This window comes from Schistocerca piceifrons, chromosome 4 (assembly GCF_021461385.2).
Source record: "Schistocerca piceifrons isolate TAMUIC-IGC-003096 chromosome 4, iqSchPice1.1, whole genome shotgun sequence".
Classification (NCBI taxonomy): Eukaryota; Metazoa; Arthropoda; class Insecta; order Orthoptera; family Acrididae; genus Schistocerca; species Schistocerca piceifrons.
Window position 1 is genome coordinate 519,221,505 of NC_060141.1, and position 26,811 is coordinate 519,248,315.

Consider the following 26,811-nt stretch of genomic DNA (forward strand, 5'->3'; position numbering starts at 1 on the left):
TAGCAAACTACTCGATCAGTCTCTAGCAAACTACTCAATCAACCTCTGTAAGCCACTCGCTGATTACTTGCTGCCGTGACAGTTTCCAGCAGCCTCGTTCGATGCGGTATGGAGCAGACTATAGGCAGCCCTTCGCTTTCGCAGCCGCCTGTTACTCACGTTGGCCCTCAGTTTCTCCCCTTGGTGCCGAGTGCACCTCTTTTTGGACCCCGCAACACCAAAAAATCAGTTGCAGAACCGGGAATCGAACCCGAGTCCTCCGAACTGCTCAAATACGTAGACGAACAGTTTTGATGAAACAAAATAAATGTGAGGGCAGTTTGATAAGTCTGGTAAAAAATTAAGAAAAATGTTTGTTTCGTGAACAACTCACCTTACTTCTCGACGTAGTCTCCTTTGAAGGATATACACTTGATCCAGCGATCCTCCACCTTTTTAATCTATTGGAAAAATAAGTTCTATCAAACCCAGCAAAATACTCTTTGACTGCAACTATCACTTCCTCATTTGATGAAAATTTCTTCCCAGGAACGCAAAGTTTCAAGTTAGGGAACAGGAAGAAGCGACTTTGGGCTAAGTCTGGTCAATATGGTGCATGAGGAACCAATTCAAAACCCATCATGCACTTTCCTATTGTTATCGCTAATGTGTGGGATAGTGCATTATCGTGGAGAAAAAGCACTTGTTTGCTTTCCGTCCTTGGTCTTTTTCAGCCAACGCCAGTATCCAACGATCTAAGAATGAAGCATAATTGCGTCCAGTTATGGTTCGACCTTTTTATAAAATCTATGAGGATTATTCCTTGGGAATCTCAAAAGCCAGTGGCCATCACGTTACCAGCTGACAAAACGGTCTTTGCCCTTTTCGGCGCACTGTCACCAGCCTTTGTCCATTGTTTTGACATCTGTTTTCACTAAGATGTGTAATGATCGATCCAGGATTCATCAACACTCAGAAATCGGAGGAAAAATCTTGAAATTGTGTTGAAATGTTGTGGCGGATGAGCTTTTGGTCCACTGTGAGCAATCGCGGCACCCACCGCGCACACAGCTTCTTCATAGCCAGTTCTCCGTGCAGGATATTATGCACTCGCTCAGTTGAGGTGCCTACAGTATCACCAATCTCACGAATTTTTATTCGGCGGTCTTGCATTACCGTATCATGGATTTTGTCAACGGTGTTCTTTGTGGTAACCACAGTTTCGCGGCCAGAGAGCGCTTCGCCTTTTGTGCTTGTCCGCCCACGTTGAAATTCATTAATTCAAAAGGAAATGGTCTTCAGTGATGGTGCAGAGTCCGCGTGAACTTCGTTCATTTTTGTTTTGTTTTGTGCGACAGTCCAACCGTTCGGATGAGAAAGTTTAACAACAGCACGAAGCTCGGTATTCTCCATTTTCAATCGCAGTCGACACACTGAATAATGAATAATTCATACGATTGCCAACAATGAACCTTATGCAGTACGTTGTTCAAATTTTTATACGGTCTTTGGAACAATCAAGCTCACCAACCACGAAGGCGCAACAAAAATGATTCATTCTTTCATGGAAATCTACTAGATTTGTCAAACCACCTTCGTACAAGGGACAGTCATAATTGCTACGAAACTGATTCGCATTTTGTGAATACAAATTGACGTCAGGTGTTTGTGTCAAATGAAAATTTGTGCTGGACTGGGAGTCGAACCCGCATTTCCCGCTTATCGTCTGCGTTCGCCTTAACAACTTCGGCTATCCTAGGACGCGTCCGTTTGTCAAAAACAGTTGACGTCAGTCCGGATTCGTGAAATACGAATCAGTTTCGAAGTATTTACCACAGCTGTAATCGCCAGAACTGTGTATGTGCCTTCAGACCTGCATACATGTGTGGAGGACATTGTAATGTGAAGATACAGAAGATATCCAACACTTCAAGTTCGCCGTTGATGCAATACCTCGATGGATATGCATCAGTACCAGTCCATTAAAATGCTCTTCTGTCATTCTGCTGAGAAGATGTCTTCAGACGGTGTTAAGGTTGTAAACGGCCTCTCCACAGTGCTGATCGCTACAGGGAAGGTGTAGAATAACTGGCACAAGACTCTTAACATTTAGCAGCGCCGTTACTCTTTTATACGCCTCTTCTGGAAAATTTTCCATATTTTCGTCCATTTGTTGCCAGATTTGTAGCTCTCTCTCTCTCAAACTACAAAACAAGGGAGATCGTGTTTGTTTGGTTCAGCACTTTGCAAAACTTTCTCTATATTTTTATCACCAAAAGTTCTGCACAGCAATTTCTGTAGGTTTCCGAGTCTTTGAAGGTGAGCTGTAGGGAGTCTTAATAACATTTCGGTTAACAAATGATCGAGAAAGGTATGAAAATTGACAGACGGTAATACCCCTCTACAGACTGTGTCTGAAAATTGGGTCTCTTAGTTTGTTAAAAGCATAGAAGCACTGATACGTAAACAGAGCTCCGCCTGTAAGCATTCCCGAAAGTTCTGTAGTGATTAGTAATAGTGTCTATTTATTTACTTATTTATTTATATATTCAATTAGCTTTTGCCCGCGGCTTCTTTCGCGTACCAAAAAATGTTCAAATGTGTGTGAAATCTTATGGGACTTAACTGCTAAGGTCATCAGTCCCTAAGCTTACACACAACCTAAATTATCCTAAGGACAAACACACACACCCATGCCCGAGGGAGGACTCGAACCTCCGCCGGGACCAGCCGCACAGTCCATGACTGCAGCGCCTCTGACCGCTCGGCTAATCCCGCGCGGCTTTTCGCGTATCATCAGTATCGTTATGATTGATGAGGAAGTACAGGAGAAGCACAACTCGCGATGTGCTTCGTGCCCCCCCCCCCCCCCCCCCCCACCCGCCACCCCGCTGCCCCATCGCACGAAGTCAGGTGTTCTAAGTCTTTGTATGTCCGTGGAATCACAGCCCCGACACGAATGCAACAATTTCAGTGCAGATCTTTGATTTATTTGAAGCCTGGTTTAATTACAATTGTCGTGACATATGTTTGATGAAAGTTTGTTCGGCCGCTTAAAGGTAATCTGCTATATGAAGTAAAGAGATTGCCGTCAGCAGCACGCTACCTAATCAACATGTGGTACATAATTTGACGTCATACTACAATACATGTCACAAAAATCTCTACAAAAAATGCCGCGAGAACATTTGTTAACTTTTATGATTCATCCACAGTCACCATTTTTATGAAGTCTTTCAGATTTTCTGCGCCCGGTGGAAACAAAGAGAAATTTTTATGTGTGAGCAGTAGAAAATATGCATATGCTCTCGTGGACTCTTGTGTAGTTCTTTTTGAGATCTATAGTTTCGTGGTTTCAAATTTGACGTAGCTCTTACCGCCGCCGCAACGTATTGTAAAAGATTGCATTGCCGGCAAAGGTATTGCTGCTTTTATTCACTATTATCGACTACTATCACCTTCGCCTACTAATTTAATTTTTTAAGTGGCTTATGTTCTTTCTCGGAGTTCAAGCTACCTCCATAGCAAACTTCATCAAATTCAATTCAGAGATTCTGCCGTGAAAAGGGAGACAGACGTACTTTCACATTTATAACCTTGTGGATTACTCACTGTGCCTTTCAACAAGAAGTGAAGTGTTACATCATGACTGAAATATGCTGGTTCTGATAAAACTCCTAACAGGACACAAGGTGTTTTTTGCCAACAAGAGGACTGGCGAAATGCCAAGGCGCTTAGAGCAGCAAATGTACTGGCTGCGGTGACGAAAATTCGAAACGTGGCAGTACTACTTCTTAGTAACTAGGAAAAGAATACGGAGAGATCAAATTTTTACCGAAAATATTTGAATGTGTGAGCCATAGAAATTTACAAATTTTTCACAAAGTAAAAAATTTAACTTTAAACCTACACAACAGCTCATTCATCTGCTACGCAATTACGAATCGATGTCTCGTTTTATTCTACTTTTATAGTAAATTCTGACAAAAAAGAAACAAGAAGGCATAACACACCAAGTCACACATACGTTCGGTTAATTCCAGGCTTTATGCATTTTTTAAACTTACATTTACATCCGGACAGTAAGCAAAAATTCAAAAATTGTGATTATGTCGAGATTCTCTCTCTGTCGGAGTGTCCGAGGGACACGTGCGCCCGTGTCCCCACCCCCTAATATGGCGTTGGCCTTAAAGTTTTCATTTTGAGATCGAAATAATAAAGTTACGTAGTTTATTTTATGTTTGTTAGCTGGTAAGTGTCTGTAGTCTTGGTACACATAGAAATCCACACGCCATACACATACCGCTGGAACACCAACGCTGCAACAATCCGTGCTGAGTTGGTGGACGTGTACGGCCACATTGCACCACCATATAACGCAGTTGTTGTATGGTGCGGATGCTTCCATTGTGATCAGACAAATATGAATGACGGCAAACGATGTGGCAGACCATGTCTTTGCCTAGAACCGGGAACTGCAAGTGGAGTGGAAGTCGTGGTGCTCGAAGACCGGCGGATCACAATAGAGGCGATAATGGAGAATGTGATAGTCACAGAATGTACGAAATTATGGAAAAACCAGTACTTTAAGTATTCTGAAGTTAACTACGCATTGAAAGCTGCCTCAGAAATTATAGGAATATTTAAAACGTCTTTAAAAGCTCTTGGCTTTTGTACTTGCCCATAACAGAAGGACTCAGCAAGAGGTCACCTAAAGCATTTGAACACAATAAAACTGTCAACTGATCCTTTTTTTTAATAAAAATCTTTGGCACACTTTTCATCTTTGCCTACCAAAACTGAACTTGGCAAACAACACCAAGGTAGGCCCGTTTCATTGGCATTGTAGATTTGACTAGCAGTTAAAATATGGTGTTTAATTAAATTGCGAAAAGTTTATTTGTATTCTTCAACTGAATTTGACCTGCTGATCGTAACTCCCACCTAAGTCAAGCTTCCGAATTCCATGACGAGTTCTGAATTGGTATAGCAAACCTTAAGAAGGTACATATTCAATTTCCGATAACCCCAAATCATCACGCGACTGCTTACCTTTCTCCATAATAATAGGTCTAGTTACAGGTTTCCCTTCAGACCTTTTGGGACAGAAACACTTGTACAAAAATGCGCCCAACTGATCTAGTTCGGCCGGCCGGAGTGGCCGAGCGGTTAAAAGCGCTACAGTCTGGAACCGCACCACCGCTACGGTCGCAGGTTCGAATCCTGCCTCGGGCATGGATGTGTGTGATGTCCTTAGGCTAGTTGGGTTTAAGTAGTTCTAAGTTCTAGGGGACTTATGACCACAGCAGTTGAGTCCCATAGTGCTCAGAGCCATTTTTTTTATCTAGTTTGGGCTCTTTCAAAGTTTTTAGTGATTCAGTGTCTCTTATTCCAACTATCTGTGAGGCTTACTTTTGAAATTGACATCTCTTTTCCTTAATATAATAGACTGCTGAAGAACCAACTTTGTATTCTTCCATAATCTGGCCAGCCGGAGTGGCCGAGCGGTTCTAGGCGCTTCAGTCTGGAACCGCGCGACCGATACGGTCGCAGCTTCGAATCCTGCCTCAGGCATGGATGTGTGTGCTGTCCTTAGGTTAGTTAGGTTTAAGTAGTTCTGAGTTCTAGGGGACTGGTGACCTCAGATGTTAAGTCCCATAGTGCTCAGAGCCATTTGAACCATTTGAACCATAATCTTATTTATGTCCTTACCTTCCTCAATCCGACTAATAATGTCAACTTTTTGTTTTACCGTAAGCGTAACAAGTTTACATTTCACTTCCATTTTGTTTTTAGAGCTGCTTGATTGAGAAAACTGTAACACAACGATACGCAGCACTATTTGATTGCGATATAAAACAGCACTAATCGTAATTGCATTCAAGAGCACAATTTTTTAGTCGATGTAGGTAATTGGTGCACGGAAGAAGTATCTGGCAGGTGGCACTGCACGACTCGATGCAGTTGACCACCGCCGACCGCTACCTTATTCCACCGAACGCATCCGAAATATTCAGCATGTATGATGCGGATTATTGAACATGATAGACGGTCGGATGCTTGATTAATGACCTGCAGGCGGCGAAAACGCGATGGAGCTGCTTAAACCCAGACTCGACCTGCGTATATCATCAGGGTGTAATAAGGGGCGCCATGTACATTTATCTCGACACCCTCCTATTCAATGTGCTTTGCTTATTAATCATGGGGTACAGTTTTTTGAGCTTCGCATGTGCTCCGTTGGCGACGTGTTGTATCTGGCGCCCCATCTGAGTTTCCGACTCAAACAGACACCTGATTTTTTTCACGGAAACGTACTAGGCGTGTGGGCATAATCTTTGTGCGATGTTGGTGTTCGTGCAGTTATTTATGTGGACACAGGGCTACTAGAATACACGCTAGGGGTCAAACGCAGGCTGGCTGTGAGCTGTGACGTCACTGTGAACCCTTCCGCCACTCCGCAGCGCATTGAAACTTAACAGGCACACGGTGCACACGTGTATCACTCATAAGCAGGTACGAATGTAATCGATATTTTTCCAGATTTTAGAATGTTACTATTATTGTTAGGCTTTATGGCTATTTTTGTCTATGGTCGTAAAATGCTAGTGTAATGCCTCTGAACCACGTCTTTTTCGAATTTTGTTAGTAGCTTTGAGTTTTCATCTCATTGTTTTTAGGAAATATATGAAATTTAAATCCTAACTTACTTAGTTGTCTGCTGTGGTTAAGTACATCTGGCGATAGATAGCCCGGCGAACCATTATTTTTCACTTAAAAACTTACTCCAAAAAATTGCTCAGTGCAGTGATAATTACGGCGTAATTCTGAATACCAATAAAACTGGAGGAAAGATAGATTGCCTTAGCCTTCTTTTTAATAGTGACTTCACTATGAAGGGAATATTTCGATATATCTCTGACGAAAGATAACACTTTATAAATAGGCAATATATAATCGCAGCCTTTGAAGTATCTTCAGAAGACAATGTAGTACACCGTCCTTTCATAACAACTTTTTGCTGACAGTAAGAAAAAGGGCCCTGAATCACTTTTTGAACATGTTTTAATTTTTGCAGCTCAACGCTACAATGAGAGAGAGAGACGATGTAAATCTGCTTTCTTTTGCCTAAGGTCATTTATTTCTGTTTCTATAATTTCTAATTGTTGGCATAAGCGCGCCTTGTCGCATTTACAGCAGTGTTTGTTTTCACGGTTAATGTTTTGTCTAGTAGTAACTTCTTCATTAGTTGGTAATATATTTACCTGTAAAATATTTTCCACTTCTTTAGGGTAGCTTCGTTTTGCCCGTACATTCTCTTATTATCAGGCTCATTACTACAGCCTAAATCAGCAATGGAGGATGGTAGATCTAGAGTTGGAACATCATCTACATCTACATGGACAATCTGCAAATCACATTTAAGTGCCTGGCAGAGGGTTCATCGAACGACCTTCACAATAACTCTGTACTATACCAATCTCGTATATGGCGCGGAAAAAACGAGCAGCTACGTGCGATCTCTGATTGCCCTTATTTTATTATGATGATCGTTTCTCCTTATGGAGGTCGGCGTCAACAAAATATTTTCGCATTCGGAGGAGAAAAGCGATGATCGAAATTTCGTGAGAAGATTCCGCCGCAAAGAAAAACTCGTCTTCAACTTGCGTTTCGAAAGAATGTTTAACAGTTCATTACTCAAATCCCTTTCAGTTTACAAGCATTTATCCATTTTCGTTTCGTCTCATTGTTTTGGGAAATTTAATTCTAATTTACTTAGTTGCCTGCTGTGGTTAGTACATCTGGCGATAGCGCGGCAAACAATTATTTTTCACTTAAGAACTTACTTCAAACAAATCCCTCAGTACAATGATAATTAAGGGCATAACCCTGAATTCAATCGCCAATCTCTTGTAAAATATCACACCTTGTGTTCGCTCGTAAACTCTATTACAATCGAGTACTTTATGGCAATTGCAGGCTACTGAACGCTGGTAGGGTGCACTCTGACGCCAGAGGCACGTCTTGCTGCGCATGTGACTCGTGATCCATACCTTATATTCTAGTATCCGAGGGTCAACGTGTGAACAGAACTGCCTCCCGCTTATCGACCTTTCCCTTGATACGACATTTCTCGAACCAAAGCTCGACAGTTCTAAGTGGTGTTAGTAGTTGTGAATTAATGTTTGAGAGTTCCAATCTTGTGCTGGAATTGCGGTGTTATCTACGTATATGGCAACATCATGTTATATGCTGCTGGGATATCGTTAATGTAGATGTTAAACAAGAGGGGTCTGAATATCATATCTTGTTGATAGTTTGCCTTGAACCTCAGTGTTGAAACTTCTTTTTGTGAGGTAAGAGTGCATGAGAAATACAAGTCCGTCGGGAAAACAAGCGTCGCTCAGTTTGCTGATGAAGCCATTGTGTCAAAGACGATCGAAGGACTTTTCGGTATCTAGGAATACAGCCACCGTTGCTTTGTTGGTGTTGTAACTGTCTGTTATGTGTTGTACTACACGGAGGAGTTGTTGTATTGTAGAGTGCGAGTTCAGCGCAACTATATCAAACACCGCAAGCACGTTTAATGAGTACACATGAAAATACGAATGGTGCTGAACCGTCTGCCTCAGTAGAGAGTTGTTCTTTCAACACACACATGGAATATTCTAGCAAATTACAATATTTCAAAAATAATTATGTTCCAGAAGCTTCCAGAAAGCAGAAAAGTCAAATCATAAATAAAAGCATGGAACGGAAATTGAACCGATTACATGTATATCAAGAGCTAGCTCACAGCGCACATCAATACCTGTATCGCACATTCTACAGTGATGCGAAAATTAAGCTGTGGCGGTGCTTCCGGATCTTCCTTACTAAAGAACTTTTGATTTCAGTTGAACATCGAATTTATTTAAATACTACGAAGTGTGAACTTCTGTAAAATGGTTTCCTTTCACACAAATATCCTAAATAACGTAAAGCATCGTAACAATACCGACTGAATGGTCTACCGTGCACAATCAGTTTTCGTGCCATGAACGAATTCTTCATCAACTCCGAATACTCTGAAAATTATTGATGTCCTACTTGAATTGTTGTTTGTAATGTGCTTAATTAAAAGAAAAGTAACAAAAATGATTACGAGTATGTTTCAGTTACTTTAAAATAAGTCTTTCTTCCGGTTATACAGAGCGTTCCCACGACGTATCACATGAGACTAATAAATTTCGATTCAGCAGTTCAGTCGACGTAAGAATCAACTGCACGAGTAGGTTCCAAGTTTTACCTGAGAGGTGAAACATCTTACGCATTTGTATTCCTTCTGCGCGAAAGAGAAAAAATAATACCGACTGCTACATTTTCCACGTGCGCTGATGTGAATATCTGAATAGCTCCTTCTCTCGTACCACTGCACAATAAGGCACAGTGTCTTCGTCGTCGTCGTTCCCTCTCCCCTCCCCTCCCCCCCCCCCCACACACACACCAATCTCTCTTCGTTTGGACAACCAGTACACTTCGATGTCGTTAAAAATGAGGTCTTTAGGTACTGTTGCAAGTGGGGTGTTGGCGCGCGCTGATCGTGTAACAACGGGCAAATGATATTGGGATGCCATTTTTGGACTCTTTGCAGAAGTCTCTAAAATGTTATTCGGGTATTTTGTGCTACAAGACTACCCTCACAGTCATTTTGCCGTAATTCCTTCATTGCATAATGCAAAATACTTTCTTTTCATAAAAAACAATGTAATGTCGTATGCTCTTGTAACAACTGTAGGCGGTCACTCATAGTGATGGGACAACCGACTGCTTTTAACAACCGATTGGTCAGTCGATTATTTATTCTTAAATTCGGGTTTTTCAGATGAATGAAAGAACCGAACGGAACTAGTCTCTACGACGGTATCCGCTGTATGAATGTCTTCACTCACTCACCGGGTTTGAGCGATTTTCTTTATTTTTTCAGCCTTTTTGGTTATACATGAACCATGATTAGGGTTGACAACTTTTTTAGAGAAAAATAAAGCATTCTATTTCGATGACATGTGAATAAAAAATATATTTCTAAAAATACAGTATTTTCAACATGCGTGTGTTACTCACTCATATAGGAATTTTGGTATTTGTGGCATTAAAACTCAATTCTTGGTTAGTTTTTAAAGTTTAGTATCTGGTGCTGCACTGAATACTTATGTATATACAGGGTGTATCATAATTAATGGCGTAAACGCGTACAGCTGAAAGTACACGATACTAGAAGCAAAATAGTCTCAGTAAACATAGGGTCGAAAGTGCATACCGTAAGAGCTACGAGCAATTTTTCATCTTCGATACTGTGAAGAAACCTCTTCTACTGCAAGCTCTTTGCTTTCCACATTTTGGGAAGTACTAGTATGAACCAAAATAAGAAAAAATGTCCAGTAAACATTTGCTCTAAAATGCATATCTTAAAAGTTATGAGCAATTGTTCATTAGAAGAGTTGTGTTTTCAAGTAGCGAAGATGAGCACGTGCTCATAGCTGTTAAGGTATGCATTTTAGAGCACATGTTTACTGGACTTTTTTTTGTTTTGGTTCACATTACTATTTCCCAAAATATGGAAAGCAAAGAGCTCGCAGTAGAAGAGATTTGCTTCACGGTATCGAAAATGAAAAATTGCTTGTAGCTCTTAAGGTTTGCATTTTCGACCGTATGTTTACTTAGACTTTTTTGATTTTAGTATCGTGTTCTTTCAGCTGTATGCGCTTACGCCATTAATTATGATGCATCCTGTATAAATGAACAATCACTTTTTAATAGACTTTTATTAGGTTACATTCTTGTCTGTTTGTTCAGTTAAGAATTTTGCACATCTAACCTCGAGATGAGCTAGAGACTTGAAACTTTCACAATAGCTACGAAATGGATGACACTGCAATATTACCTCGCTTCAGAATCTGGTGTGTGGCGGAGGACACTTCGTTTTTCGGTCTGTTTGTCTGTCTGTTCGGTACAAATTTTGCAACTGATTTTAAACTAAGTACTCGATAAGCTAAGGACTTGAAACTTTCAACGTAGCTCAGAACTGAATGACAATGCAATATACATTCACTTTCTTTTCTAGTGTGCACCGGAGGGTACTTGTGTGGCACAGCTATTTTCCTGTTCTCCTGTTCTAGTCGCGAATGTTTCGCAGTTAAAAACGATTGCTGACAAGCTTTCGTGTGAGCTGGATTCTTTCTAGTTTTTGCGTTCGGGATGTTTTTAGTGAGATATACGTAGGAGGATGCAATACATTGGTTGACTTCGTTGAAGAGAAACTGAAAAAAATCCTGAAATTTACCACATGTCTCTGCTGTAATCTCATCAAATTGTTTGAAACCAAATGAAACACTTCAGACACACACGGCTAAAAAGCGGGAAATAACTATTTAAATAAAAAACTTTTTAATGTGACACTTTTTTACTTGAAAAGAAAGACTAACTAATTCAATCAATATGCAAAGCTGCAACAGTTTCAAATACACTGAAGCACCAAGGAAACTGGTATAGGCATACTAGAGATATATAAACAGGAAGAATACGGCGCTGCGGTCGGCAAAGTCTATGTAAGACCACAAGTGTCGCCCCAGTTGTTAGATCGGTTACTGCTGCTACAATGGCAGGTTCCTAAGATTTAAGTGAGTTTGAACGTGGTGTTACAGTCGGCGCATGAGCGATGGGACACAGCATCTCCGAGCTAGCGACGAAGTGGAGATTTTCCAGTACGACCGTTTCACGAGTGTACCATGAATATCAGGGATCCCATAAAATATCAAATCTCCGACATCGCTGCTGCCGGAAAAAGATCCTGCAAGAACTGGACCAACGACGACTGAAGAGAATCGCTCAACGTTACAGAAATGCAACCTTCTGCAAATTGCTGCAGATTTCACTGCGGGGACATCAACAAGTGTCAGCGTGCGAACCATTCAACGAAACATCATCGATATGGGCTTTCGAAGTCGAAGGCCTACTCGTGTGCTCTTGATGACTGCGTGACACGAAGCTTTGCGCCTCGCCTGGCCCGTCAACACCGACATTGGACTGTCGATGACTGGAAACATGTTGCCTGGTCGGACGACTATCGTTCCAAATTGTATCGAGCGGATGGACGTGTACGGTGTGGAGACAACCTAAGGAAACCATGGGCCCTGCATGTCAGCAGCGGACTTTTCAAGCTGGTGAAGGCTCTGTAATGGTGTGGGGCGTGTGAAGTTAGAATGATATGGGACCCCTGATACGTCTAGACACGACTCTGTCACGTGAAACGTACGTAAGCATCCTGTGTGATCACTTGCATCCATTCATGTCCATTACGCATTCCGATGGACCTGGACAATACCAGTAGAACAATGCAAAACCTAGACGTCCAGAATTGATAGAGAGTGGCTCCAAGAACACTCTTCCGCTGGCCACCCAACTCCCCGGACATGAACATTATTGAGCATATCTGGGATTTCAGAAGACATGTCCACCCCCTCGTTCTGGTATTTATTTATGTATGGACAGCCCTGCTGTATTCATGGTGTCAGTTTCCTCCAGCACTACTTCAGACATTAGTCGAGTGCATTCCACATTGTGTTGCGGCACTTCTGCGTGCTCGCGTGGGCCCTACACGATATTAGGCAAGTGTACCAGTTTCTTTGGATCTTCAGTGTATTTTCGTTGAATTGCTCTCACGGCTGCTTTCACTCGAAAAGTAAATGAATAATAATCCATATGACACGTAAAACTATTATCAGCTTACTCAATCGTTTTCATTCTGCTGCCGCACATTGGTTCCAGTCAATATTAGGAATGGATAGTCCGACCAACTGGACGATTCTTTACATTCTGTTACCTCTACAGACTGGTTTCACTCATCAGGTTCCTGCCATCACTGGTCATTCATATACAGTCATTAGTTTATTCTACCATCTCTTTCAAATGGAATCACAAAGTTAGAACCTTTCTTAATGTTCTTTGCTGACCTTGCGGTTCTTCTGGGTGCCATGAAAGCTGCGAAGTTTTCTTATGGTACGTTCTTTAAAGTACCACAGAAGTTTCCGCCCAATAGTACCTTTATGCGCATCTGCAGTTAAATACTCATTAAGAGCGCTTTCCTTTTTCTTCGAAGGACGGTTGATTAATATTAACGTTCGGTCGATGACGGGGTCATTAGACACGGGGACCAGGCTCGGATAGGGTAGAATATGTAAGGAAATCCGCCTGTGCGAAGCGATGGCGGACTTACTTGATCGAACCTAACGGTAACAAATGTAGCAGCGCGCCTCTGAATTTCTTCTGTCTTCCTTTAATTCTTACTGGGTCCTACTACTTAAAAAGTCTTTGAACGACTCACATATTTGGGAACCTATTACGGATTGTGATTGCGAACATTTGGTTGGTAATCAAGAACTGGTCACTAAGTGTTATATGCGGTCTCCTTTGTAGATGAGCTACACATTCCTAAAGTTCTCCAGATATCCGAAGTCGACCATTCGCCTTCCCTGGTAACCTCCTGATGCGCTCGTAACGTTTCATGTCGCTATGCAGCGTTAGACCTAGACATTTAATGGACGAGACTGTGTCAAGCAGGGCACCTCTAGTACTGTATTCAAACATTACATGATTGTTTTTCCTACTCATCTGCATTAACTTAAATTTTACTACATGTAGAGCAAGCTGCTATTCATCGTACCAAGTAGATATTCTGTCTAAGTCACGCTATATGCTTCTAAAGACACTCACCTACGATACTTTCCCGTATAATAAAGCTTCGTCTGCAAACAGTCGCAGGTTGCTGTTCACCCTGTCAGACCATTTATGTATATAAAGAGCAAGCCCGGACCTATCATACTTCCCTGAAGAAGTCCTGGCGGTATCCTTGTCTCTGATAAATACTCGCCGACAAGAGGACTTCGAGCCACTCACATATTTGGGAACCTAATCGGTATGCTCTGACCTTCGTTAACTGTCTGCAGTGGAGCTCTGTGTTAAACGCTTTCCGGAAGTCTAGGAACATTGAATTTGCCTGTTGCCCTCCGTTCACGATTTGCACGATATAGTGCGAGGAAAGGACATAATTTTGCACGAACGATGCTAAGTCTGTGGTAATTTATAGACAAAAGCTTTTCTGTCGCAAGGAAACTTATTATATTCGAACTTAGAATATGCTCAAGAATTCTGTGGCAAAACGATTTTGGGCATGTTGGGCTGTGATTTAGCGTGTCCGTTCCGAGTGGTTCAACAGCACACCGACAGCCGGCAGTGTGAGCTACCACGAGTTATCGGAGCAACAATGATTGGGAGTCCGGCCCTATGGTGCCCCGCGATGGTGGGGACGGAGAACGGCGGGCACTGGAGATTTTCTTCATGGACACAACAGGTACTTAATTCCCCCCCCCCCCCCCGCCCCCCACCCCTCCCACCCCCTCGTAGAAACACAGGTCCCTGTGCTTACTTTGCTTCCGAAGTAAGGGTTGGACATGATGTTTGACGTGAAAAAGACAAACTATTCAAATAATCAATATTTATGCTTTAAAAGTACGTGTACATCGTGCGTTCCGATAAAACTCAGAAACGAGTCCCGGTACGATCAAGGGAGTTATGTGGTGTTACAGCCCCCTATCTTCCATCCGTGAGGAAGATTCCCGATTTCACCTGAAGGGCGTGCTTTTGAAGATGCAAGGGTTGGGAAGTTTCGCCCTCCAGAAATCTCTAGAACCTTCCAGAACATTCGAGAACATTCCACAACATTCAAGAATGTTCCGGAATGTTCCAAAATGATGCGGGATGTTCTGGAATTTTCTGGAATAGTCTGGAATATTCGGGAAGTTTCCATACTGTCAGGTGACATCCCAGATCATTGTAGAACATTCCAGAACACTCTCGTATCTTATGGGATATTCTGGAACATTGTGGAGCATTCTAAGCCTTTTTGGTATGTTATGGAATTCGCCACTGATTGGGCTACCCATTGGTAAAGACCTGTCGTGGGTTCAAACGTCAGTTTCTTATCAGTGACGAAGGGAGGAACTGAAAAGTAGTGCAGTGACTGACTAAAAGCCAACAGTGAAGTGTGAGTAGTTAAAGTGATGCAGTGGCTAAATATAAATCGAGAATAAAGTGTGAAAAGTATGTGAAGTATACTTAGTGTATTCGTTAGTAAAAAGTTGATTTGATTTATATTTTAGACAGTGCTCAAATGTAAAAGAGGAGGAGGTCTTGCCAGTTCCGTAGCAAAACGGCTAAAACAAAAAGAATAGCGAAAAAACGAAAGTAGTATAGTTTCCAATAAATATTTTTACCTCTTTTACTCTCAAGTTTATTATCATTTTATTCCAACTAACACACAACATCATATCAACTCCCTGGACGAAGCCGGGTACCCCAACTAGTGGATCTATATTTTCTAGTCTACAATCAAGCAGAAAGCATTGTTTGGCCTCAGAATAAGCCCCATATAGCAGTATATACAACAGTACACGTCTTCGTGCCACATATTTGAAACAAAATAAAAACCTAGTTACTCAGAGGGGATTTTTTGAATAGTACTTCATTGCAAAATTGTTAGGTAGCATGGTCTTATGCAATAATAATGATATTTAACGTCGTGGAAAGTGGTTTGTAAATGATTTTCTGGGGCACTGCTTCATTTTAAGGGTTAACTCTTCTTCAACTTTTCTTAAAAAATTTCACAAAATAATTTTAACTTATAATATAAAATCACAACAGTATTTCACATTGCATTTACGAAAAACTGCCCACAATTCTAACATTTATACTGCTGGTAGTCTGGAAATAGCACAGTATCACGAAAGTACCACAAATGGTTAAGGAATCTGGACGCCCAGCTGTAGTAATTCAGGATACTTAGTTTTGTGCTGGTCAAAACCAAAATCTATATCTATATCTCTCTAAGACCTTTGTTCCTATTTGTTCATATCTGCATATGACTCTTCAGTAGCATTGATCTTCACACCATACGAAATAATAATCAAGAAACACAAAAAATAATTTCTTTACTTTCATTTAATTAACTGCAAACGTTAGTACACACGAAAACAATTTCTTTTCAACTTTTCATGACAGTTATACTGCTGGCGTTTGCTAATACGCATCACTAAACATCCCTCAAATAACTTTTCTGTCACCAGAAATTTCAGTTACTCCTAGTCTTTTTTTAACTGCAGTTTTCCGACAGCTCGAAGAAAGCTTTCCCCCGTCTCGAGGGGTCCGCGCACAAACTACCTGACAAAGGTGGTGTGCATAAATAATTCGCAAGCTCTGCTACTCTCATATCTCCGTGTTAGCATTTCTCCATCTTCTGGCTCTTTGTACCAAAGATAGGGCCAAGTCATCGAGCAGGCGTGGTTCCAAGGTTCGGCTCCGGGGGATCCATACTTTGTTATTGTCCTTGACCAATACCGCTGCAAGGCAATGCAAACCCTCAAGGACAAGGTGATTTTATTGACAAGTGAGGTGATAGGTAGTTCAGCATTGTAGGAATATATGATAACAAATTCAGATCAAATGAAGCACACCACACATTTCACTGTAAAGGTTGTCCGAACAGTCGCATCATTACACAGTATAACCCCCCCCCCCCCCCCCCCTCCCGCCGCCACCGTATAGTGGCAACCCGGGCGTGTATTCTCGCATGCAAAAGATCATGTCAGTGCCGATAGCACCCCGCAATAGATTGTCCCAAGCACCCTGGGCATTTTGTTACAATTCAGCAGTGGTTCTTGCAGGCCCTAGAGAACGAGTAAGTTCCTGCTTTATCATGTCCCTTACATGTTCAGTTCGTGACAGATCTGGTAATCTTGCTGGCCAGGACAGTTGTTGTACACCACGGAGAGAAATGTGCAGTTACCAGTCCCCCAAATGAGCCAATTTTCCTTATTGACGAACCCACCCAAATGAAAGTCGGGTTCGTCGCTAAACCAAACCATACAGCTCATACTAATTCCCATCATGCCTCGCGGCTAGCCTTGCTGTTTGAACGTCCTAACGCAAACCGTTAGAAGTTATGACGATTTCAATAATTGTAACCCTCCATAAGGGGCAGTCAAATGAAAACGAAACAGGTGGGAAAAAGTAAGTTCAAATGGTTCAAATGGCTCTGAGCACTATGGGACTCAACTGCTGAGGTCATTAGTCCCCTAGAACTTAGAACTAGTTAAACCTAACTAAACTAAGGACAGCACAAACAACCATGCCCGAGGCAGAATTCGAACCTGCGACCGTAGCGGTCCTGCGGTTCCAGACTGCAGCGCCTTTAACCGCACGGCCACTTCGGCCGGCAAAAAGTAAGTAAACTGTTTATTATTTCAAACGTAATTGCTATAACTTCTAATACACTTATCTCACTATTAGACACGACAGTACATGCATTTAAGCAAAAATGTTTGTGGTTGCCCACGGAATCGTGATTATACTCTTCATCCGAAGCAAGTTTACGGCCACTAATCTCTTTCTTCGTTGTTTCGACTATGCTGCAGAAGTTTCGCTCGGAAGGCCTTACACATCCTCCATACATTCCCGATCTCTCCCCATACTATTTCGATATTTTTGGAGCCCCGAAGAGAGAAATTCATGGCCGTACGTTTGCCTCGGACGCCTGTATACTATCGTGGCTCCGTAGGCAACCGCAAACGTTTTTCCTGAAGGCATTGACCGTCTTGTCTCACAGTGGGATAGATGGCATATTGACAATTATGGCGATGACTTTTCAAATAATAGACAGTTTACTTACTTTTTTCCATGTGTCTCGTCTTTGTTTGACTGCCGCTTATATTTTCCTAGAAACAAAGGTAATGGCGGTAACAAACTGAACAAATCATTAGTACATTGTTCCCATGTAACTAACAGAACACTCTGAAAATATCTCAAAACCTCAGAAATTCTGTCGATGGTCTTCGGATTCGTCCTATATGCAGTATAACACAAGGACATAATTTGAGACTGTATGCGTTTCTAAGGAAACGTTACCGGGGAACTAGAGATTCGGCAATAGAATTCGTCTTGAAATAGGAGCTGCGCAACATATAGCCCTTCAGACAGCTGTCACTACTAATAGGAACAGATTATTAAACGAACCAGCTGTCAGTCGATTGATTCTACGAGCTCGGCTACACATTTCCATTGATGGCAGTGGAATTTTCAACAGGCCCTCATACTCGCCGTGCACACGAACGGGAAAACGCGGCTTGCAACGCAAATGCTTACATAACATAAGGTATGGAGAAGTTTGCGATGTCCGAACTGGTTTTACTCTCTCGTGTCTAAGTTGCGGCTTACACACGGTGTTACTGTGTTTGATGCAAATATTTCTACGCGACAGCGAGCGTTCGTAGCTACAGAGCAGTGGCAATATATACAGTGTCTGTAGTAAAATAAAGGTGTAATTTACTGGCATAGCCGGCCGGTGTGGCCGTGCGGTTAAAGGCGCTTCAGTCTAGAACCGCGTGACCGCTACGGTCGCAGGTTCGAATCCTGCTTCGGGCATGGATGTGTGTGAAGTCCTTAGGTTAGTTAGGTTTAAGTAGTTCTAAGTTCTAGGGGACTGATGGCCACAGAAGTTAAGTCCCATAGTGCTCAGAGCCATCTTTTTTACTGGCATAGATTATTTCAAACTGATCAGATGGATTCGGTGCTTTGGATTAATTTATACTATAGGAAAATTTTAAAACAGAGAACGCTTAGTTATCATACTTATTACTACTTCGCCATGAATGGATTATATCGACAGACGAAATGATTCGGTAATCAAAACTCTCACTGGAGGTCCTGTCTGACCTCTGAGTTGTTACCATATGGGAATCACTTCATTTCTACTTATAATAAGTTCTTCTCATTTCTCTCATAGTCAGTAACTCTACTCTCTTCGCAGTACACACTTTTATCACAGTTATCTGCACTGGAGAGTTACGCTTGAGGCCTAATATTCACAATTCAACAAGAATATGCGCCAACGTGCGCTTATAAAGTAAAACTTTTTTCTGTTAGGAGATACAGTGTTACTTTCTAGTTTACTGTCATATTCTGCCGTAATTGAGTAGCAACAAGCGTGAGACTGCAGTGGAAGTGGGAACTTTCGTCGTCGTTTTCAGTACGTTGGTTCGGAGTGGTCAGTATTCAGAGATATTTTTTGGTAACATCTCATCATAGATATATCTGTCACCTCGTCAATCATCACAGGTCCGTCTTTGGCTTTTGCAGAATTCATCTAATGGCAGGAGAAAGCGTCTTATCGTTAAACATGTTATTTTCCTTGTATTGAGCTTTTTGTAGCAGCGAGTCTCTTCTCTAACTTCGCTGCTCTTAAAGTTTTTATAAATGGTTCAAATGGCTCTGAGCACTATGGGACTTAACATCTGTGGTCATCAGTCCCCTAGAACTTAGAACTACTTAAACCTAACTAACCTAAGGACATCACACACATCCATGCCCGAGGCAGGATTCGAACCTGCGACCGTAGCAGTCGCGCGGTTTCGGACTGAGCGCCTTAACCGCGAGACCACCGCGGCCGGCTAAAGTTTTTATAGATCATATTATGTTGCAGGCGACGTGTCATGGTTAGTATTAAATTTTGGCATACCAATTTTACTACTGTGTGTGGGCCTTGCCTGTCTCCGTAAAAATAAATGCGTAGGAATGTATAACTTCGACTATTCACTGGACGAAATTGCTTTAATTGATGCGAAATTATTTCATGCATCATGTAAGGTTACGTAAAATCAATTCTGCGCTGAGGTTCGTTAGTAGCCCTCCAGCCTTTTTTTCTCATGTTTTTTAAGCTTCAAACACTTCTTTCAGTCGTCATACATAAAAAAAACCTTTTATGAATTCTTCACAAGTAATCACATACAGGGTGTTACAAAAAGGTACGGCCAAACTTTCAGGAAACATTCCTCACACACAAATAAAGAAAAGATGTTATGTGGACATGTGTCCGGAAACGCTTAATTTCCATGTTAGAGCTGATTTTAGTTTCGTCAGTATGTACTGTACTTCCTCGATTCACCTCCAGTTGGCCCAATTGAAGGAAGGTAATGTTGACTTCGGTGCTTGTGTTGACATGCGACTCATTTCTCTACAGTACTAGCATCAAGCACATCAGTACATAGCATCAACAGGTTAGTGTTCATCACGAACGTGGTTTTGCAGTCAGTGCAATGTTTACAAATGCGGAATTGGCAGATTCCCATTTGATGTATGGATTAGCACGGGGCAATAGCCGTGGCGCTGTACGTTTGTATCGAGACAGATTTCCAGAACGAAGGTGTCCCGACAGGAAGACGTTGGAAGCAATTGATCGGCGTCTTAGGGAGCACGGAACATTCCAGCCTATGAATCGCGACTGGGGAAGACCTAGAACGACGAGGACAGCTGCAATGGACGAGGCAATTCTTCGTGCAGTTGACGATAACCCTAATGTCAGCGTCAGAGAAGTTGCTGCTGTACAAGGTAACGTTGACCACGTCACTGTATGGAGAGTGCTACGGGAGAACCAGTTGTTTCCGTACCATGTACAACGTGTGCAGGCACTATCAGCAGTTGATTGGCCTCCACGGGTACACTTCTGCGTATGGTTCATCCAACAGTGTGTAAATCCTCATTTCAGTGCAAATGTTCTCTTTACGGATGAGGCTTCATTCCAACGTGATAAAATTGTAAATTTTCACAATCAACATATGTGGACTGACGAGAATCCGCATGCAATTGTGCAATCACGTCATCAACACAGATTTTCTGTGAACGTTTGGGCAGGCATTGTTGGTGATGTCTTGATTGGGCCCCATGTTCTTCCACCTACGCTCAATGAAGCACGTTATCATGATTTCATACGGGATACTCTACCTGTGCTGCTAGAACATGTGCCTTTACAAGTACGACACAACATGTGGTTCATGACGATGGAGCTCCTGCACATTTCAGTCGAAGTGTTCGTACGCTTCTCAACAACAGATTCGGTGACCGATGGATTGGTAGAGGCCGACCAATTCCATGGCCTCCACGCTCTCCTGACCTCAACCCTCTTGACTTCAATTTATGGGGGCATTTGAAAGCTCTTGTCTACGCAACCCAGGTACCAAATGTAGAGACTCTTCGTGCTCGTATTGTGGACGGCTGTGATACAATACGCCATTCTCCAGGGCTGTATCAGCGCATCAGGGATTCCATGCGACGGAGGGTGGATGCATGTATCCTCGCTAACGGAGGACATTTTGAACATTTCCTGAAACAAAGTGTTTGACGTCACGCTAGTACGTTCTGCTGCTGTGTATTTCCATTCCATTATTAATGTGATTTGAAGAGAAGTAATAAAATGAGCTCTAACATGGAAAGTAAGCGTTTCCGGACACATGTCCACATAACATATTTTCTTTCTTTGTGTGTGAGGAATGTTTCCTGAAAGTCTGGCCGTACCTTTTTGTAACACCCTGTATAATACACGGAAACCTTCTGCCTCAGTCAAGCGTGTTCCATCCAAAGCCGTTAACAGTTTAGCAGAAGACTTCAGTTCGGCAGATGACCGTGTACTGATTTACACTCTTCAACCATTTTATTCGTGTAATACAATGAATTTATTTTTCATCAAGTTACCTTCCATTAGGAATGTGGAATGCACTCAACGACTATGATATGACGGTGAAAATGATGGAGCACAGCAATCAGTCATCCTTTCCTTTCAGGCTTTATTAAATCAAATCTAAATTTCGACTAGTAACTTGCCAATATCAGTACAGTGTTTCAGAGTTTTAGTACATGCCCTAGAACAGTGTTTATAATATGCCCAGAATATGTAAACAGATGTGCTGTTGTGTTCCGTGTCTGCATAATGTAAGAAGCATCTGTGAGCAATATGTATATGAACATGGCCTTTTACACAAGGTGCTTTATGTTTTTAAATATTTTAGTGATGACAAACTTTTTATAGCGTGCTGTTTTTTATCCATTTGACATCTTGTGCATGAGGTTCAACGAAAAATGAACACATTTTACAACAAAAGTATTTTAAGGCCTGAAGGTGACAGCGAAGTCTGTTGAAACCAGTTGTCTTAAAAAAAAATTTTATGCCATCTTCGCTGTTGGACGAATTATTATTATTATTGCTGTTGTTCTTTTCTGACTTATCAAGTGGTTAAGTTTAACAAATAAAGTTCATTGTTCATGGATACACACAGTAATTTGTAGGCTGGTCATAACTAATACTTGATTAAGTGAATTGAAAGTATCTCATGCCCTCAAAATAATGGTTAGCATACAAACTACGTAAAAATAAAATATTTAGAATACTGAGTTGAAATTCACATCAGTGCAACCAATTCAAAGTCGAAAGTAGCTTCATATACAAAAATGCAACTTCTACTGGGCAGCCAGCGGAAATAAAACACAGACGTGGACGCTGCACAAAATCTCTAAGTGTCCATTGAACTGATACGAAATACATAGAAGCATTGCAATGGACGGCACAAAAATTTCTGTCTCCGAAAAGCGTGTAGCTGAATTTCAGCTCAGACAGGCATATGCTTTGTGTCTCCAGCTCCATTCAAAGAACGGCGGATGTAAGCAAGATGGCCACTGCGGTTTTAAACCATCTACTAATAACTTCGCTCTACTTATCTGTGCAAATGTGTCACCGTCGGTTGCGCTTCCGTCGGATCCTGATGAAATGTGATTGTCTAAAGTAGGCTATTCCAAATGATATGGCCCAACCAAAGTTACAGTTCATATGCTTTAACAGCACTTTGATGTTGAATTTCGTGCGGTTCAAGGTCAAATCGGGTCTGATTTAACATAATTTATGCACAGATAAATGGTTAGTCACATACTAAACTCAGTTGGCGTGCAATAATTTGATTCTTTGAGTGGGGTAATCTAACACAGACGTACTTGAACACAACGGCTTGCGTGTGGAGAATAAATCATTAACATATCCATTAATCACTCCGTCCTTCTATACTGTAATTATTCAATATAAATAAAAACACAGCAGTGTGACTGGCCTCGAAAATTCAAAGCGGCAGCCAACGAAGTCATGCCGACCGACGGTCTTCTGGGATTCTGAAGGGATTAAAAATGGTTCAAATGGCTCTGATCACTATGCGACTTAACTTCTGAGGTCATCAGTCGCCTAGAACTTAGAACTAATTAAACCTAACTAACCTAAGGACCTCACACACATCCATGCCCGAGGCAGGATTCGAACCTGCGACCGTAGCGGTCGCTCGGTTCCAGACTGTAGCGCCTAGAACCGCACGGCCACTCCGGCCGGCTGAAGGGATTATTCTGTTTGTTGTTCTCCCTTGTTGTGCAACGATCAGCTCCGAATTGTATTGTGCTGCCCTCAGGAACTGAAGAAACGACTTCAGCGAGTTCGTCGGCACAAAAATCCAAACGCGAAGTCTCGCACATGTCTGCTCGCCCGAGAGGATCTCTCAAAGCTTCATTGGACTGTTCTTGCTCATCCATCCTGCAGCCCACACCAGGCATCTCCATACTTACATCTGTTCAGCCCAAGGAAGGATGCACTCCACGGGAAGCAGTACGTGGATGATTGGGAAGTTATTAATGCAGCAAGACGTTGGCTCCGACGTCGAGCAGTTGAGTGGTACCCTGCGGGTTTACAGGCCCTAGCAGTGGGATGGCATACGATCGTCGCATTGAACGGAAATTATGTTCACAAATAAGATTTTGTAGCCAAAAGAATGGGATACAATATAGTGTATTGGAACCTTGAATAAAACCAACCTGCTTTCAGAAAAAAAATGCGTGTCAATACAATCCTCGTATATTCTTAGATTCATTATTTAATACTGGTTGTTGAAACTTTGTAAGTAGGCTTCTTCTGGATAGTTGTATCCATCTTCAAGTGTCTGCCAGTTTAGTTTCTTCGTGATTTCCATGATTCCATGATATTCTGCACAGCTGAAACAAAGCTGTGACCATTCGTGTTGCTCATTGGATTTGAGGAATTCAAGCGTATTGCGGCACTGAACGCAGAAACATCAAGCAAGATGCATTTGCAGCTTCACACGGTCAGCTCGTAACGCGCACATGGGTGTGGGACATAGTAGGTCGCTGGGTAGGATTCCTCCGCTCATCTGTAGTAATTTAACGAAAATACAAAGACACTGTGTCTGAGTTGCCCAAAACAAGTTTTGTATTATCTGGGTGTTTTACTAACATGTGCAGACTTAGATTCTAGGGTAGCAGTTAGTGAAAGAATAAGCCTCATGAAACTAACAAAATGACTTTACTGCGAAAGGAAAACAAAACGATAGCAAAAATAAATGCAATCTGCACAAGGCAGAGCAAATCTATGAAATAAAAATTTGCTTTTCGGTATCATTGAGCACTTGTTACTGTCCGTTACGTGGTCGAGATGGTGATGCTCGAACCTGTCGCTCCTTAGCTCATCTGCTGAGTAGGAAAGGTTCCTGTATCAACAAGAATAATCTAGTGGAATTGCCATTTTTCGCGAGACATGAGTTTCGCCTTTTTCTTTTACAAGGATAGAAGCTGAAGTAATGAATTAAAATTTGTGCCAGGTGTAATGGTTAGCACATCTGCCTAGTCAGCAGGAGACCTACGTTCGTGTCTCAGCCTAGGCATAAATTTTAATTCATTACTTCAGCTTGTATCCTTATCGAACGTAAAGTAACTTTCAACTTGTCTCGCGTATGGTGAGTTGGGTTCATGTCAGTAGATACCGCAACTCATTGAATTTGGTTGAGCCTTTACTCCTCGAGGAAGGCGTTCAACGGGTCGATTTGTTGAGCTACTGCATTTTGGTGTCCGAAAACAGGCCTATCACGAAATGTTGACTGTAGGTCTGTACATTTGATTAGGATTTCTGTCCTGATATCGCAAAGCTCTCGAATTACTCAAGTCAGTGGTTAGAGGCATCTGACGTCCGATCCAGAACCTTACTGGATCTACCTCCCAGTTGAATCCATAGGACGGCATCCCTGAAACTTGTGTTCGTACCTGACCTCCACTTGTCAGTGGGAAATGTGGCGTACTGGTTCGACACAGTCTCTAAAAAGGCAGTGCACTGACGAGCCACAATTTGAGCCACCGAATGTCAGGAACAACGAGAGAGAAAAGCGATGAGATAGATCAACCAGTCGGGAGTCGTCAACTGCTAATAACCGAATGGGAGCCGTAAGAACGCAATGAGGAACGGGATGGGTGGAGATGACACTACAGATAAACAGATACCAACGAGTGGTCCGGGGAGGAAGAGAGAGAGAGAGAGAGAGAGAGAGAGAGAGAGAACCTCAGATTTAGCATAAAAGGAGACCGAGAACCAATAATGCTTTACAACAACGTATAGCGATGCGTACCATACGCCACTACAGAACCCTAAATTATAAGTGCATGTTACGATAAAGAACGACAGTAGCGCCGCTAGTGGTCTGGCAGTTAACTTCGAAGTCGAGAAAATATGGGTAGCGAATATTTTAATTGTCTCGACTTTGGGTCCTAGTACTGGTCCGCAAGCTCGTCATTCGATACCAGTATTGATGTCCTAGCTAAACGCGTTTCCACGCTGCACTAATTTATAACGTTACCCAAAGCTAATCTGTAGCAACCACGCGCATGCGCCGACGCTCGAACAAGGACGTCGCATGGAAAACAAATACTGCGCGTCGAACACGTATAGATGTGACTATGCGTTGAGGTTCAAACAAACGCATTATTAGTCTCATAGTTATTAGATTTAAATCTGACGGTATTTTGTCAACAAGGAAGTTCGATCGACGAGCGAAACAGACGTTTTCACGTAAACACACGGTTTGTTTGTTTTTCAACCTTGAATACTGTACCGGTACTCGTTCCAATAAAAAGTGACGGAGGTGTCCATAACTATAAAAATAAATATCGGGTAGGTATTCATACTAAACAGTTTCCGAGAGCAAATTTTACCTTCTACTGTAGCGATATCTAGGACAAGGTTTGTGTGAAAGAAAATTTTTGGAAAAGCCAACGCGAAAGTCGGAAATTAACATCAATTGCCGCATGTATGAATTATCATGAGTGAAGAACGGCTCCACCGATTTGGTTGATTTTTGTCTTTGTTGTGTTCGAAACTGTCAGGACAAGGTTTGCATAAAAGAAAATTTTTGGAAAATCCACCGGAAAAGTCGGAAATTACTATTTTTAAGCTGTTGATGGTGATGGTATTTTTGGTATGAAAAAGAAAATTAAAAAATTGAACTGGTTGGCAGTTCTGCTGTTACATGCTTTCATCAGAAAAAAAACGGGTTGACAATTATATATGTAATATATAACTACGTATGTAATGTATAAAGGAATAAGGTTGTTGCGAAAATCTCGAAAGGTTCTTGACCGATTTATTTCAAATTTTTACACGACACCTTAATGAGCGTTCGGACGAACATAGACTATATATTTTGTAATATACCGGTATGTAACATACGCACATATGTAATACATAAAGGGAAACGTAGTTATCACAAATCTCGAAAAGTCTGGACCTATTTACTTAAAAAATTTACATGATACTTTAACTAACATTCGGACGGACATAGGAAAGTACGGTATATATTTTTGTAATACATGTAATATATAGGTAAATATACGTGTAATAAATGAAGGGAGAACCGTTGTTACCACAAATCTCGAAAAGTTCTTGACCGATTCACTTGCAATTTTTATATGATACTCTAATGAACATTCAGATGGAAATGGACATAGAGAGGGGGGAGAGGAGCAGCTGGACAGAGAGAATGGGCAGGAGGTTATGCACAGATAGAAGGGGGGAGGGGGGGTATGTACAGAGCTACTGAACAT

General features: G+C 41.8%; 1 protein-coding gene across 4 annotated transcripts in view; it reads left to right on the forward strand.

Moving 5' to 3' along the window:
- Nucleotides 1-26,811, forward strand: part of LOC124794680 (uncharacterized protein ZK1073.1) — a 611,492-nt gene that overhangs the window by 538,101 nt on the left and 46,580 nt on the right. The window lies entirely within an intron of this gene.